This window comes from Panicum hallii, chromosome 5 (genome assembly GCF_002211085.1).
Source record: "Panicum hallii strain FIL2 chromosome 5, PHallii_v3.1, whole genome shotgun sequence".
NCBI classification, from domain to species: domain Eukaryota; kingdom Viridiplantae; phylum Streptophyta; class Magnoliopsida; order Poales; family Poaceae; genus Panicum; species Panicum hallii.
In genome coordinates this window covers 34,576,602-34,593,439 of record NC_038046.1, presented here as the reverse complement: position 1 = coordinate 34,593,439, position 16,838 = coordinate 34,576,602, and positions in this window count along the sequence as shown.

The following is a 16,838-nucleotide window of genomic DNA, read 5'->3' as shown; positions in this document are numbered from 1 at the left end:
TGTCACGCTGAGTGATAATATGATCACTCTCATTGATCTGATCTTCACGATGGAGGATTGTCTCATCCCTTGCTGCAATGATTTCATCTTTCTGAGTCACCAAAGCTTGTAATTCCACTATTTGGGTCACTTGGCGGTCAGCATTCCGATAGTGGCTTTGAGCCACACCAGTTATCTGATTCATACCGTGACGCAGTAGAATCTGGTAATGATGTTGCACATCCATGAACCTGGTAATGATACGGACGGTTTCTTCAGCCAGATCTCCTAGCATATGACCAAGATGCTCTGTCCGAAAATTCCATTCTGAATTATCAGGGTCAATGGTAGGAAATAAACCAATAGGATATGCGGCAACATCAGTCGGATGCTGATTGCAGAAAAGTTTGATAGCTTCCAAGGCAGCAGTTTCAAGGGTATCAACCAGACGATATCCAACCACTTCCACTTCTATGGGATGCCATGAGGAGCGGAAAGGGTGTTGAGGAATTGTCATCTTAACCCTGCACCAAGGAACTCCTTCCTCACGATATTCTACCCCATCGTATTGAGGAGGCTCTGTATAGTGGAACAGACTTAAGGATTCCCATAAGAGACGAGGAAACCCTTCCCAATGTAAAGCATTGGTGTGGAAGTGCCCCTCCTGATCCCAAAAGGCATTGGCAGGAGCAGCCATCTACGACAACATTGCAAATGGTAAGATATATTTACCCTGCGGAAAGCTCACAAGGTAAATGGATTAAGATAGTTGATTCTGATAATAGCAAAGGCTGGAAATCAGATGGATACTTAAGAGCTAAAGATTGCTATTTACCCCAACTAAGAAATACCAACATGTTACTTATTTCTTAAAACAACAAAATTAAGCATTCATTGGATTAAGGAATTATGCATGCACGCACTAATCGATCTCACAACCAAAAATAACTGCCAAGTAATCTTGGTCTTACGTGGTTAGTCTCGGTGGCACAATATAAATACGTCTCTCTCTATTAACTAGTCGATAAGTTCTATCCGTCCTAGTTGCGTAATCGTGGTTAGTGTACCTGCAGAAAACCACAATACATATATATATCCAATGAACCTTTCATGCCAGCATGTCATGAAAGTGTCCCCATTCATTACTGCTCACTATAGAAACAGCATCTGTACTATTACCGCCGTACAGACAACGTTAGCATACGTCGTCGAAACAACGTATTCACGGGGGTACCGCAAAATGCGGGGGTATGAACAGCGATCGCCATACCCTGCGCCGAACCATATACTCCCAATGTAGTCAACCAAAGTTGGTACATTGGCAGCATCTCAAGTAAGCCACTGCTTGAGAAACAGCGTTCGGTTCGCATCACCGACAGGAAGGCCAAGCTCCCTCAGTTGGCTGAGGATCCTTACCTTCTTACCTCACGATCGAAGATGTCGTTACAGAAAGTAAGGTTGGGTTGTGCATGAATTTAAGTTTTGACAAAAAGTAATGCTGGAGGTTAGATTTATATATATATAGTACAGCCACCTCTAATTCCCTTAATAACATTACCCTAGTGCTTTACGTACTAAGCACAACCTTAACGAATCCAACGTACCTTTTGCAAAATACTTTGTTGGTCAAATTTTATGCCGAAAGTATTTTTAAGGCACTTTATATCTCCAGTGTACACTTGTTAGCTCTGATACCAACTGTGGTAGAACCAACCTGAATTATACCGGCTCAAGTACGCGAGTCCTCTCTTGAGGGCTACCTCGTGCTTCAAACGGTATAATACCTTGGCCTGTCGGGTAACGTCCCGATAAACCACCGAATGCAGGATCAAACAAGGTACCTCGCACGAAGGCGAGTCCAGAGATATAACAACCATTACACTTTACATCATAGGCAGTTATATTACAAAAGTACACCAAACATCATCAGTTCCCAGTGAAGGGAGATTATTACAAAACAGGTTTAAGTTTTTAAGCCAAAGCAGCGGAGTTTAAAAGCGTAAATATTGTACACGTCGTTATTACAGATATCATGCTAGCCCTGTCATAATATCACTCGGCAGAATCTGTGTTGGCCGGGGACGGATCCCACTCCACGGACCAACCATCAGGCAAGGGGTAGGGCCACGGTGTAATGAAAGCTAGCTCATCAGGGAGATTACCTGAAGTAGATCAACAAAAGCAAGGCTGAGTATACTAATACTCAGCAAGGCTTACCCGGGATTGGGTATACTTTAGCCCATAACTAGACTTATGCAGGCTTTTCAGGTTTTGGGTAGAGTTTTTAGCTGAAAAGCAACAAAGAGTAGATCCTTATTTTCAACTTTTAGTTTTCAGGTTCTAGTTGATTAACCATTCTAGGTAAGCACCTATAACTACTCAAACAGGGTAGAATCTTTAATCAAACATCATCTTTCATAATTACAAAGTTACTCTTGTTACTCTATTTGATAAAGGGATTAAGCAGTCTCTATCTCTGCGAGAAACGGACGATTCTGAATCGAATTTCAAACCTTGCAAGGGTAAACCTAACACACACGCTTGGAACACCAAAGGGTCGTTCCGAAGCAACCGTTTGCCTTTCATTCCGACTCGTGGATCAGTGCCACCACAAGCGACTGCAGGACCATACGCACTTCCAAAGTGCAGGACGTACGTCTGTAGCGCGACTACAAAACCTGTACTCCTGGTTGCCCAGCAACACGTATTCCCACACGTCGAACAAAGTAACCAAAAGAAGCAAATACATGTGGTGGGGGGTATGTCCACTCCTCGGGCCGATCGGTTACTAGGCTTACCGCTTGCCATATTTCACGGCATGTGGCTAGTACTTTCAAACGCTTAACCACCGCTACCACACACTGCGACCTTATCAAGTTCCACAACACAGACGGGGTATCATCTCAACCATGATACCTCACAAAACTCCCGTCTGTCATCCTTATAGTGATAACAGGAATGTAAACATTACAACTCCTATATATCACGCGAGTGACAGGAAATCACTCGACTTCTACCAGTCCTATAAGCAAAGCAGCTATTCGGACTCAAGTTCTAGTGTTCAATACATAGGTTCCTGGAATTATGCAACTAAGGTTTACAAACAACTCCTAAGAACCTAATGCATAAAGACATATATAAATAGTATAGTTTGCAGTGTAATAAAGTAGGGGTTATGTCCGGGGCTTGCCTTCGCTGGTAGGGCTGGGGTTAGTCAAATTTTCTTCCGAACCTTGGTTCGGGGCTTCAGAGAAATCCGCGACAAGATTCCCGGGGTCTTCAGAATAATCTCCTTCTTGTTCCGGAATCAGCTGATAATCTCCGTCAGTGAGAGCGGTCGAGTCTATATGAGATGCAAAGGTACAAGTTATGGAATGCATATACTTTTATGTTATTTCACAATAAAGTTGCAATCCAAACAAAAGAACATTACATTGAAGCAAATAACCTGACTATCCTGCACTGGGCAGTCATTTATCGAGTACTAACTATCTTACTTAGATACATTAAACAGCAAATTCAACTACGTTAAGTATCTAACTAGTGGCATGGGGCAACTGGTTGGGGTGGTTCTTAACAACTAGATTAAATGGCCTTATTCATTGATTACACTAATTATTTATATGAACTTTAAGTTACTATTATATTATGGACTACATAAACTATGTCCAATTTGTTTGACACCTAACCCTTGGTTGGAAATTTAATCACATGTTATACTATTAAGGAACAGTACCCTAAAATATTTCCATGATTTTTGAGCATTTAAATGTGCAATTATTAAATATACAAAGTGAACTACACATTATTTCTAATTAATATTTGTACATTAAGGAAATAATACTGGAATACTAGGATAATTATTTTTCTTCATATCTACATGTTAAAAGAAAATTAACATCACTGGTTTTACCATTTTATCATTTTTCTATGAATTACTATGCATTTCCTAAGCCTACAAGTAACTAAACTTAACAATTAAATTAGATTATCAAACATTCCGAAACTGAAGTTGATCCTTTAAGTAATATTGTAGATCTTTATCTAAGGATTCCAACAAAATTTGGTTTGCATTTTTATGAATTTTCCTCTAATAGTTATAGCATTTCTAATTTGGCAGCATAAATTACACAAGAGGTCCTTCGGTTACTATTCCTCTGAGTCTAAAGCTATGCACATAACCCCCTGGATTTTTGATTCTTCTAACCCGAAGTCCTTCCCCCAATTCCCCCCGGTCAAGGTAGAAGCCCGATGTTGACCGGCTTGCTCCAGCGACGGCGAGCGCCGGTGGTGAGGGCAGAGGGGCGGGGAAGCAACTAGGGTCCCTTGCGCACCTGTGCGAGCTCGGGATTGAAGGGAGATGGCTTGGGGCGGTGGCGCGACAGAGGCCTGCGGCCGGCGGCGAGGTGGATTGGTGGGGGCAGTACTTCAGTGCCTTTGGAGGACGGTGGAGTGGTCGGGGAGCTGCCTGGGAATGTGGTGGAGCTCAGGCCGGGGTCAACATGGGTTAGGAGAGGCCGGAAGAGGGAGCTCCACGGTGGACAGACACGGCGGCGACGGGAAAGCTCGGGGAGCTCGTCGAGAAGCCAATGTAAGGCCTTAGGAACCCAATTGATAGGTCGGGGAGCGTCGTAGGGGTGATGTGGTGCAGGCTAGAGCACGGTGGTGGCGTGAAACGGCTTGGGATGGGCTGCCCACGGCGGTGCCGAGCGCGGCCGGAGTTAGAGGAGACGGCGGCGGAGGAATGTGGGTCGAGCGCTCGGAATTGGGCTCTGGAACGGGAGGAATAGAACGTAGGGGTGAGGGTAATGCTGCTGCGCGTGAGAGAGAGGAAGTTAAGGCGCGGCGGTGGGCTGTCCACGGCAACGAGGAGGTGGCGGCCGGCGAAGGCTCGGGGTCGTCGTGGCGCGCGCGCGAGGGGCCACCAGGGGAGAGGAAATGGACCGGGAGAGGAAGGAGGCGACGCGTGGATACTTGCAGAGGCTGGAGGTGGAACCTAGGGCACGGCGCCGGCGGTGAGCGGCGGCAGCAGGAGCAGAGCAGAGGGAGAAGCGGCGTGGACAGAGGAAGACGAAGCAAGCAGGAGTCAGAAGGACCCGTTTGCAATTTCCCAAAAAGTTCAGGGACCCCTCTGTAAACTAAAATTTCCCACTGCTACAAAATCCTAATGAGAAAAATGTCTAAAGCAAAGTTGTAGAGAATTTTAAATACTACAAGAATGCTTTAGGGTTCAAGTTCAAAATCTCAAAGGATACAGTTTTATTTTAAACTTTTGAACACAACTCAATTTATAAACTTTTTGTTATAATTCAAACAAAATGCTTTAATGTTTAAGGTCTTTTTGCAAGATTGCCTGCAGTAATCATTACTAGTCCTTTTTACATTTTAGCCCTTAAGTAAATCTGAGTTTTACTTTTATCTTTTAACCATTTCACTTGTAAACCCTTATACCTTTGTGTTAATTACGCATAGGTCCTTAGTTTCCAACAAAAGTCTATTTTTTTCGTAGTTTTAACTTAAATATTTATACTTTTCTTCTCTATGGTCATTTGAATTGACATTTAATAGTATTTTTACACAATTGCACATAGAGACTTATAAAATTCATGAATTACAAATATACCCCTATTGCTTTGTACAACTTGTATACACCATATCATGCATACATACAATACATCCAAACTTACTATCTAGTTGTCTAACTACCTGGATATTACAGCCTTCCCCCCTTAAAAAGAATCTCGTCCCAAGATTCCGAAGCTGAACAGAAATGGATAATTAGATTTGGGGATTGGCTTGAAGGAAGTCTGGGAAATTTCGTTGAAGATAAGACTCTGTTTCCCAAGTTGCTTCTTCTTCAGTGTGATGATCCCATAAGATTTTGTACATCTTAACTGCCCTTCTTCTGGTGAGTCTTTTCTTGGTATCCAGAATTCGAAGAGGTTGCTCGATGTACGATAGATCGGGTTCAATCTCAATGGCACATGTCTCAACAATTTCCGTGGGTATTTTGATACATTTCTTAAGTTGAGAGACATGGAAGACATCATGAATAGCAGCCAATTGAGACGGAAGGTGAAGTTTGTAAGCCACTGGACCACAAACATTAAGAATTTCAAAGGGTCCGACATATCGAGGTGCTAACTTCCCCTTTATGCCAAAACGTTGGACACCTTTGGTAGGAGATACTCGAAGATAAACAAAATCTCCTATTTGAAATTGCAGAGGTTTCCTCCTTTTATCTGCGTAGCTTTTCTGTCTGGATTGAGCGGTTTTAAAATTAGATTGAATAACCTTAACCTTATCTTCGGCTTCAACGACTAGGTCTGGTCCGAAGATTTTGCGTTCACCGGTCTCAGACCAACTCAAAGGAGTTCGACATCTGGGACCATATAACGCTTCAAAAGGAGCCATCTGAAGACTAGCTTGATAACTGTTGTTGTAAGCAAATTCAGCTAGAGCAAGGCACTTGTCCCAACTTGTACCATAATGAATAATACAAGCTCGGAGCATGTCTTCAAGGATTTGGTTAACTCGCTTAGTCTGCCCATCAGTCTGGGGATGATACGCAGAGCTTCGAATCAATTTGGTCCCTAGAGCTGATTGCAATTGCTCCCAAAACCGTGCAATAAATTGGGGCCCTCGATCAGAGATAATGGTTTTTGGAACCCCATGTAATCGAACGATTTGATCCGGATAGACTTCGGCATATTTCTTAGCAGAGTAAGTGGTATGCACAGGAAGAAAATGAGCTGTTTTTGTGAGTCTATCAATGATTACCCATATGGAGTCATGCTTTTGAGATGCGTTGGGAAGACCGATAATAAAATCCATGCTAATGTCTTCCCATTTCCATGACGGAATGGGTAATGGCTGAAGTGTACCAGATGCCTTAAGATGACTGGCTTTGACTCTCTGCAAGTATCACACTCAGATACATATTTGGCAATTTCTCTTTTCATTCTGGTCCACCAAAAATGTTGTCGTAAATCTTGATACATTTTGGTGCTACCAGGATGAATAGAGAATTTGGATAGATGGGCTTCATCAAGGATTTGTCTACGTAGTGAATGATCTTTAGGTACAACAATGCGATTGTTGAACCATAGGACTCCTTGATGATCGGTGTGAAAGCATTTATATTTGGCTTCTCCCAAAGATAGCTTCGATTTGATGATTTTAATACCCTCATCATGTAGTTGCGACATGATGATTCTATCTTGAAGAGTAGACTCAATGGGTAGCAGATTCAGACTACCTTGAGGAATGATCTCTAAATTGAGCTTTCTCATCTGATGGGAAAGAGTGTCACTGAAAGTTGTTATGGATAAACAATGACAGTGTGCTTTGCGGCTAAGGGCATCCGCAACCACATTAGCTTTGCCTGGATGGTAGTGTACCTCAAGGTCATAGTCTTTAATCAATTCTAACCAATGCCTTTGCCTCATATTTAGGTCAGTTTGAGTGAAAATATACTTGAGGCTCTTATGGTCAGTGTAGATATTACACTTAGCGCCCATAAGATGATGTCTCCAAATCTTGAGAGCATGAATAACAGCTGCCAATTCAAGATCATGAGTTGGATAGTTTTGTTCATGGCTCCGAAGTGCTCGGGATGCATAAGCAATGACCCGGTTGTTTTGCATAAGAACACAACCCAGGCCAGTTCCAGAAGCATCGCAATAGACATCAAAAGGCAGAATATTATTTGGCTGAGCTAGTACTGGGGCAGTTGTCAGAAGTTTTCTCAAGGTGTGAAATGCTTCCTCACACCTATCATCCCAGTGGAACTTAACTTCTTTCTTAAGTAGCTCAATCATGGGTTTAGCTATCTTGGAGAAATCTGGAATGAATCGGCGATAATATCCCGCCAATCCAAGGAAACTTCGGATTTGATGGACTGAAATTGGAGGTTTCAAATCCATGACCTCCTGGACTTTGGTTGGATCAACCGATATGCCTTCACTAGAGATAGTATGTCCCAAAAATTTTACACTATCCAGCCAGAATTCACATTTCGAGAATTTGGCATAAAGGCGATGATCACGTAGTCGTTGAAGAACGACACGTAAATGATTAGCATGGTCTTCTTTGGTTTTGGAGTATATTAGAATGTCATCAATGAAGACCACGACGAATTTGTCGAGTTCCGGCATAAATACTGAATTCATGAGATACATGAAATACGCCGGTGCATTAGTCAGTCCAAATGACATAACTAGATATTCATAAAGTCCATATCTGGTTGAGAAGGCCGTTTTTGGAATGTCACAAGGCCTAATCTTGATCTGATGATACCCAGAGCGTAAGTCAATCTTAGAGAAGACCTTAGCTCCGGCTAACTGATCGAACAAGATGTCAATGCGGGGAAGAGGATACTTATTTTTGATAGTAACCGCATTGAGTGGGCGATAATCGACACATAGCCGTAGGCTATTGTCTTTCTTTTTGACAAAGAGAGCAGAACAACCCCAAGGTGAGGCACTTGGACGTATATAACCCTTATCAAGAAGATCTTGGAGCTGGATTTTCAGTTCTGCTAATTCATTTGGAGGCATACGATACGGCCTCTTTGAAATAGGAGCAGTGCCCGGTTGAAGTTTAATGATGAACTCGATGTCTCTATCTGGTGGCATTCCAGGCAAGTCGTCTGGAAAGACATCGGGGTATTCACATACTATAGGAATATCCTTGACTTTGATATCTGTAATAGCATAAGTGCAAGGGTGCAGACATTCTGGCTGAGGCAGATAAAGGGTGGTGATCCCATAGTAGGGTGAATCAATTTCAACAACTCGGGAAGATATGTCTAACCGTACTCGATGTTTAGTCATCCAATCGGTCCCAAGTATAATATCAATACCCTCCAAACTTAGTAAAACCAAATCAGTTTTGATTTCTTTACTACCTAACTGAATTGGCACATATCTACTCACTTGGTTGGAGGTAATATTTCCTCCAGGGGTAGAGATCATATATGACCCCTGGATAGGACAAGAATCAAGTCCTAGTCGGGTACCACAGTTGTTACTAATAAAGCTATATGTTGCTCCAGAATCAAATAAAGTAACAACTGGTTTGTGGTGAATAGAAAATGTACCCGACATGACGGGAGCTCCATTTGGAAGTTCTGCCAGAGTGGTGAAATTAATCCGTCCTTGCCGGACTTGCATCACCGGTTTCTTGCCCTTGTTCTGGTTACCCTGAGTAGAGCTCTGCCCTTGATTAGGTTTCTTGGGCCGCGGACAATCTCTAATGAAATGATCCGTGCTTCCTCAATTGAAACAGCGATAATTGCTGCTTCTCTGTGGCACTTGTTGAACAGTTGGCCGTGGGCCAGACTGTTGTAGTTGTTGTGGAGGAGCAGGAGGTCTATACCTTCCTTGCTGTTGGGGCGGCCTGAACACCAATCTACCAGTTGGGGCATTCCGCTGCGGTGCTCTGAACGGTGTATTGGGAACAACCCGATACCTCAGTGGTTGAGCACTTGAGGGTCCAGTAGGAGTCTTCCTTTTTTTCTCAGCATGATGTGCTATGATGCAATCTTCTTGAGTTTTCACAAGATTTAGGCGTTCCTTGAGCTTGGTATTAAGGCCTCGACGGAAACGATCTTGTTTCTTGGCATCGTTATCCGCATGATATCCCGCATATTGACACAGATGATTGAAATTCTGTGCGTATTGCAGGACTGTACTGGTGCTTTGAGTAAGAGCCAGGAATTCATTCAATTTTCGCTCCAGCAATCCCTCCGGAATATAATGTGCTCTAAAGGCTGCCCGAAATTCATCCCAGGTGATAACATGCCCTGCAGGTTGCATGGCATAGAAATTGTCCCACCAGATCCGAGCAGCACCACGGAGTTGCTGGGCGGCAAAGGAAGCTTTGCTTGAGTCCGCACAAGGTATTGTCAATAGAGCGAACTTCGATTCAATAATATGGAGCCAAGCATCGGCATCCTAGGGTTCTTCAGCTTTACTGAAAAAGGGAGGCTGAGTACTGATGAAGTCCTGATAACTGGCCACGGGAGGATTGCTGTCATCACGACCTCCGCGGAACTGTTGATGTTGCTGGTTCAGTTGTGCTTGAACTAGCAAGTTGAGCAGTTCAGTTTGCCGCTCCATAACCTCGGCAAGGTTAGGAGGTGGTGGTGGCGGTTGTTGAGAACCGCTAACCTGATCTGCCCGGAAACCTTCCGGGGTTCCGCGCGTGGCTCCAATCATCTGAAACAAAGGAGATGTCCATCATTAACCATATAGCCTTACTCCCAATTTCAGAAGATATATGACTTAGATAAACAATACACATACTCCATTCAATCATCTCATTACAGAATCATAAAGATTGTGAACAAGATGATAAAACAGGAAACTTATATTACAACACTGGTTCTGATCGTTCTCCAATTCACACATCCGAAAGATCCCTACGCAGGCCATCTATGTTACAACAAATGGCATAAGATCTAGCTAAGTTACATACTACCTAAGTTATTACACTCCCCACAAGTTAAATCTAGCTAGTCGACGATTTACGAAACTAGAAATCATCGAAGTTGCCTATAGACGATTGACTGCTAGAGGGAGAGTGATAGGGACTAAGAACAGGATCCCCATGCTCAGAGTCAATCTTTGAAACACCCTCAATCTCTTCTAGATCTTCTTCTTCTGCTTCAGGCATTATGGGTATAGCGGGATGTATCGGTTGCTGCTGCAGTTCCTCAATGTGAGCCTGGGCATCATCAGCCACAAGTATCAGATCATGAATTTGTGCCTGTAGGAACTCAATAACAGTGTCACGCTGAGTGATAATATGATCACTCTCATTGATCTGATCTTCACGATGGAGGATTGTCTCATCCCTTGCTGCAATGATTTCATCTTTCTGAGTCACCAAAGCTTGTAATTCCACTATTTGCGTCACTTGGCGGTCAACATTCCGATAGTGGCTTTGAGCCACACCAGTTATCTGATTCATACCGTGACGCAGTAGAATCTGGTAATGATGTTGCACATCCATGAACCTGGTAATGATACGGACGGTTTCTTCAGCCAGATCTCCTAGCATATGACCAAGATGCTCTGTCCGAAAATTCCATTCTGAATTATCAGGGTCAATGGTAGGAAATAAACCAATAGGATATGCGGCAACTTCAGTCGGATGCTGATTGCAGAAAAGTTTGATAGCTTCCAAGGCAGCAGTTTCAAGGGTATCAACCAGACGATATCCAACCACTTCCACTTCTATGGGATGCCATGAGGAGCGGAAAGGGTGTTGAGGAATTGTCATCTTAACCCTGCACCGAGGAACTCCTTCCTCACGATATTCTACCCCATCGTATTGAGGAGGCTCTGTATAGTGGAACAGACTTAAGGATTCCCATAAGAGACGAGGAAACCCTTCCCAATGTAAAGCATTGGTGTGGAAGTGCCCCTCCTGATCCCAAAAGGCATTGGAAGGAGCAGCCATCTACGACAACATTGCAAATGGTAAGATATATTTACCCTGCGGAAAGCTCACAAGGTAAATGGATTAAGATAGTTGATTCTGATAATAGCAAAGGCTGGAAATCAGATGGATACTTAAGAGCTAAAGATTGCTATTTACCCCAACTAAGAAATACCAACATGTTACTTATTTCTTAAAACAACAAAATTAAGCATTCATTGGATTAAGGAATTATGCATGCACGCACTAATCGATCTCACAACCAAAAATAACTGCCAAGTAATCTTGGTCTTACGTGGTTAGTCTCGGTGGCACAATATAAATACGTCTCTCTCTATTAACTAGTCGATAAGTTCTATCCGTCCTAGTTGCGTAATCGTGGTTAGTGTACCTGCAGAAAACCACAATACATATATATATCCAATGAACCTTTCATGCCAGCATGTCATGAAAGCGTCCCCATTCATTACTGCTCACTATAGAAACAGCATCTGTACTATTACCGCCGTACAGACAATGTTAGCATACGTCGTCGAAACAACGTATTCACGGGGGTACCGCAAAATGGGGTATGAACAGCGATCGCCATACCCTGCGCCGAACCATATACTCCCAATGTAGTCAACCAAAGTTGGTACATTGGCAGCATCTCAAGTAAGCCACTGCTTGAGAAACAGCGTTCGGTTCGCATCACCGACAGGAAGGCCAAGCTCCCTCAGTTGGCTGAGGATCCTTACCTTCTTACCTCACGATCGAAGATGTCGTTACAGAAAGTAAGGTTGGGTTGTGCATGAATTTAAGTTTTGACAAAAAGTAATGCTGGAGGTTAGATTTATATATATATAGTACAGCCACCTCTAATTCCCTTAATAACATTACCCTAGGGCTTTACGTACTAAGCACAACCTTAACGAATCCAACGTACCTTTTGCAAAATACTTTGTTGGTCAAATTTTATGCCGAAAGTATTTTTAAGGCACTTTATATCTCCAGTGTACACTTGTTAGCTCTGATACCAGCTGTGGTAGAACCAACCTGAATTATACTGGCTCAAGTACGCGAGTCCTCTCTTGAGGGCTACCTCGTGCTTCAAACGGTATAATACCTTGGCCTGTCGGGTAACGTCCCGATAAACCACCGAATGCAGGATCAAACAAGGTACCTCGCATGAAGGCGAGTCCAGAGATATAACAGCCATTACACTTTACATCACAGGCAGTTATATTACAAAAGTACACCAAACATCATCAGTTCCCAGTGAAGGGAGATTATTACAAAACAGGTTTAAGTTTTTAAGCCAAAGCAGCGGAGTTTAAAAGCGTAAATATTGTACACGTCGTTATTACAGATATCATGCTAGCCCTGTCATAATATCACTCGGCGGAATCTGTGTTGGCCGGGGACGGATCCCACTCCACGGACCAACCATCAGGCAAGGGGTAGGGCCACGGTGTAATGAAAGCTGGCTCATCAGGGAGATTACCTGAAGTAGATCAACAAAAGCAAGGCTGAGTATACTAATACTCAGCAAGGCTTACCCGGGATTGGGTATACTTTAGCCGATAACTAGACTTATGCAGGCTTTTCAGGTTTTGGGTAGAGTTTTTAGCTAAAAAGCAACAAAGAGTAGATCCTTATTTTCAACTTTTAGTTTTCAGGTTCTGTAACACCCTGAGGTAATTTCTTTAAATTTTAACGAATTTATTTTGGGCTCAAATAAAATTTCCGGAGTTTCCCTAAATTATCTCGCATTTAAGGTAATTTTATAACGCAAGTAATTAAAATTCATCATAGGATTAAAGTGTTTGTGCATTCATGCCGCAGTATTATTTTATTTGTGTTGAAATTATAAGGTTTGAATTCAAACTTATTTGAATTCAAATAGATTGTTTGAATAGTTTAGGAGTAGGAAAAGAAAAGAAAAGAAGGAAAGGAGAAGACCAGCTCAACTCCCTCTCTCGGCCCAGCCCAAAACCCTCTCCCTCTCTCCCTCACGGGCTCTCTTTTGCCCTGGCCCAATTCTTCCCCGGCCTCTCTCTCTCTTCCCCCTTCCTTTCTGCGTGGGCCAAGCCCGAGGCCCGGCCTCCCTCCTCTTTCCCTTCCCGCGTGGGCCGCACGCCAGCCCATTCCCTCGCTCCTCAGCCCGAGCACCGCTCTCCCCTCTTCTCCTTCTCTCTGCCAGGCCGGCCCCGCACGTCAGTCCCTTCTCCCTTCTCCCCTTCTTCCTCCCCGGGCAACAACCTCCGATGCCCCCGGCGAGCCCCTTCCCCTGGGCCCGCGCGCCAGGGAGCCGCAGCCGCCCTACAAAGCCACGACGCCCTCTAGGGTTTTCCCCAGGTCCCCGCCGTGCTCGCCCACACCAAACCCTAGCCGCCGCGCCCGCCATCGCCCCGGCGCTCGACGTCACTTCGGGTCGCCGCCGCGCCGTCTCCGCGCCGCCTCCCGCCGTCGCCCAAGCACCGGGGGCTTACCCCGGTGTGGTAAGGAGACTCCCTCGCCTCACTTCTTCCCCGGTCTCGCTCCTCCGCGGTCGCACGAGCTCGCCGGCGTTCCCGAGCCGCTCGCCGCCGTCGCCCCACCACTACGCCCGATTTAGCCCCCTCCTTTTTCCCCAATCGAGTTCCCCGTGCTTCTCTCTCTCTCCCCGTGCTAGCCGTGTTCCGAACCGAGGCCGGAAGCAACCGTTTGCATGTACTCCGGCGAGCCTCCGCCGCCTCCACCGCGCCCAACGCCTCCCCACCGCCGGAGCTGGCCGGAGCCCCGTCAGCCGTCCGATCCAAGCCTACGGTCTGGATTAGATCCAGACCGGTACGCGATCCGAGCCGTTAGATCTTAAAGCGACGATCTGGATTAGATCTAGATCCGCATTAGATCCCCACCGCCCGATCTAGATCCGGTGGACCGCGTGAGTCTCAGCCTTAGATCTTTCTCAACTGACCGATCTGGATCCGATGGTCACGGTGCGCGCGTACCCCTTCGCGAGACGGATCTAATCTGAGCCGCCCGATTTTGATCCAATGATCCAGAACAGAAGGTACCGCTTCAACCCGCTTCTTTTGCTAAAGAACCCCCGGGTTTTCCTGGAATCAACCCGCCGTCCACCCCTAGTTCAAAAGTATTTACGATCAGGTCCCTTTCTTCTCGTTTAGGCCCCTGGCTTCTCTGGAAATTGAACCCACGGTCCACATCTTGGGTTTTTCTCGCGCTAGCCCCTAAGTCTAGGGTTTAATTACGTTTAAGTCCTCGGTTTTTGGTGCAGAAGCCCTGGTTGCCCTGTTTTTCTTACAAATAGGTCCCTGTACCCTGTTTCGAGCGTAGTTTTCGCGTTTTAGCTCCGTTTTAAGCGTTCTTTATATCCACGCGATCGTTGTAACACGTAGATTAGTTCTAGGCTAGTTTCGTGTGCTGTTCTATTGTATTGGTGTACTGTTTTCTTATAGTTTGCTATTGTTTGTGCATGTGTGTATGTGTGGACTATGTTTGATGATCGTGAGTAGACGCGGAGCCTTTGGACCAGTACCAGGAGCAGCCGTCTTCCGAGCAGTTCGAGCAGCAGCCAGGAGAGTACGAGGAAGGCAAGTATAACATGAACCTCCTATCACTTTTGAATACAATTTCATACTGCATTTTAATACTGTATGCCTATAAGGATTTCCTAGCCACTTTTATCCTATATATTATACCTTGGGTTGCATTTTGGTTAGATATGCTAGGTTGCTGCGCTATAACAAAACTCGGTCCTTTTTAATTAATTTGATTAATGGTCTTATGCAACTTAATTCTTGAGCCGACCCTCTGTGCTGTGTGCTTGAGTGGTTTGTGCGTCCTTAAAAGATGTTTTTGTTAGAAACATGGTTTAGGGGGCCAGCACGGTGCTTAGTGCTTAGTTGGCCACTCTCCGTAAGGACCGGTTCATAGAGCGACAACCTGGGACAACCGCGCAACCACAAGACTGGAATGGGACGGTCTTGACTTACTAATTAGGTCGTGTTGGTTCGGGAGTAACTTACCTGCGTGGGCAAGGGGGGTGGTAAGCTTCAATGGTCCCTGCTCCTCCGGCTTGGTCTGTGCTGTGTGCTTGTACCCCCGGAGGTGGGCCCCATCGTCGTTGATCCAGAATTCTTAGCGGTTACACCTTACCAACGTGATCCTTTGTAACGGTTTCGTAGTGTGCTTGCTAGCCATCTTACCTAAGGAAGTGTGATGAACAACTAGCGTAGCCCACGACTTGTGGGTAAAGTTGTGCAACCTCTCGAGAGTGTAAAACTGATATATCAGCTGTGCTCACAGTCAAGAGCGGCCCAGATCCTCCGTCTGATTAGTGGGGTTATCAACCTTTGGTTAGGGAGATTCCCCGGGTGGTTTTGGTCTGGATGGTTCCCAGTAGTTCTTAATTAATATTGATTAATTCTTATGCAATTTGGGTTATGGTAACTCATCCACTTGTAGTAATTAGCTTTAATAAAATTTGCCAAGATTAAAAGCTAATGCAGTTGAGTCAGCTAACCTTAGAGCCTCATGCTCGTGTTATACTTGTTGAGTACGAGTTTGTACTCACACTTGCCTCTCTACTCTTCTGTTCTATTTTGGATATCTTCGACTGCTGCTCAGTGCCCGGCAACGTGGAGGACTACGTCAGCGGCTTTGACGACTTCTAGGCGTTTGTCTCCCAGTCGACGTCCCTGTGGCGCCCAACTCTTCATGTATCTCTTTTACGCTTCCGCAACTCTTGAACCGATTCTTGATTCGGTTGTAATAAAATAATTCATTTATGATTCGTTTACGATTTATATTAATGTTATTCCTGACATGTGTTGTGATATCTTGATAATCTGTTGTATATATGCGTGACTTGATCCTGGCGCATATATGATTGCTCGATTTATGTTCTTATAAATCGGGTGTGACAGATTGGTATCAGAGCCGTGTCGACTGTAGGACGAAGCCTAGGTAGGATTGGTCGAGTTTAGGACTTCTTTTCTCTTGCTTGCCCCCGCAAATCTTCCACCATCAAGTTCCTGCTTCTATTCCTTGAGTCTTAAGCCCTAGATTTGCTATTTCCCCCGTCTTTTCTGAGAAATAGCTTGAGCTTTCCGTAGATAATGGACTGTGTTGCCTAATCATGTAATTTATAAGTTTAGGTTGTCCCGATAAAATACGCTAGAACGAGTGTGTTGGTCGAGTAGTGTGGAAAACTCGACTAATTTGTGAATATTGAATGTTTGTTATTGTGCAAATGTTTGATTTGGATTTTTGGTTGATTGCATAGTCTAGTAGTTAAAACGTGTTCATGCAAATCGACCTAACCCAACTTGAACTAAATAATAAAATTGAGTTAGAACATTGGGGGTAAAACCTATATTCCTTTCTTTCTGACATATCCTTCCGAAGTTTCATTTCCGTAGCTGCACGAT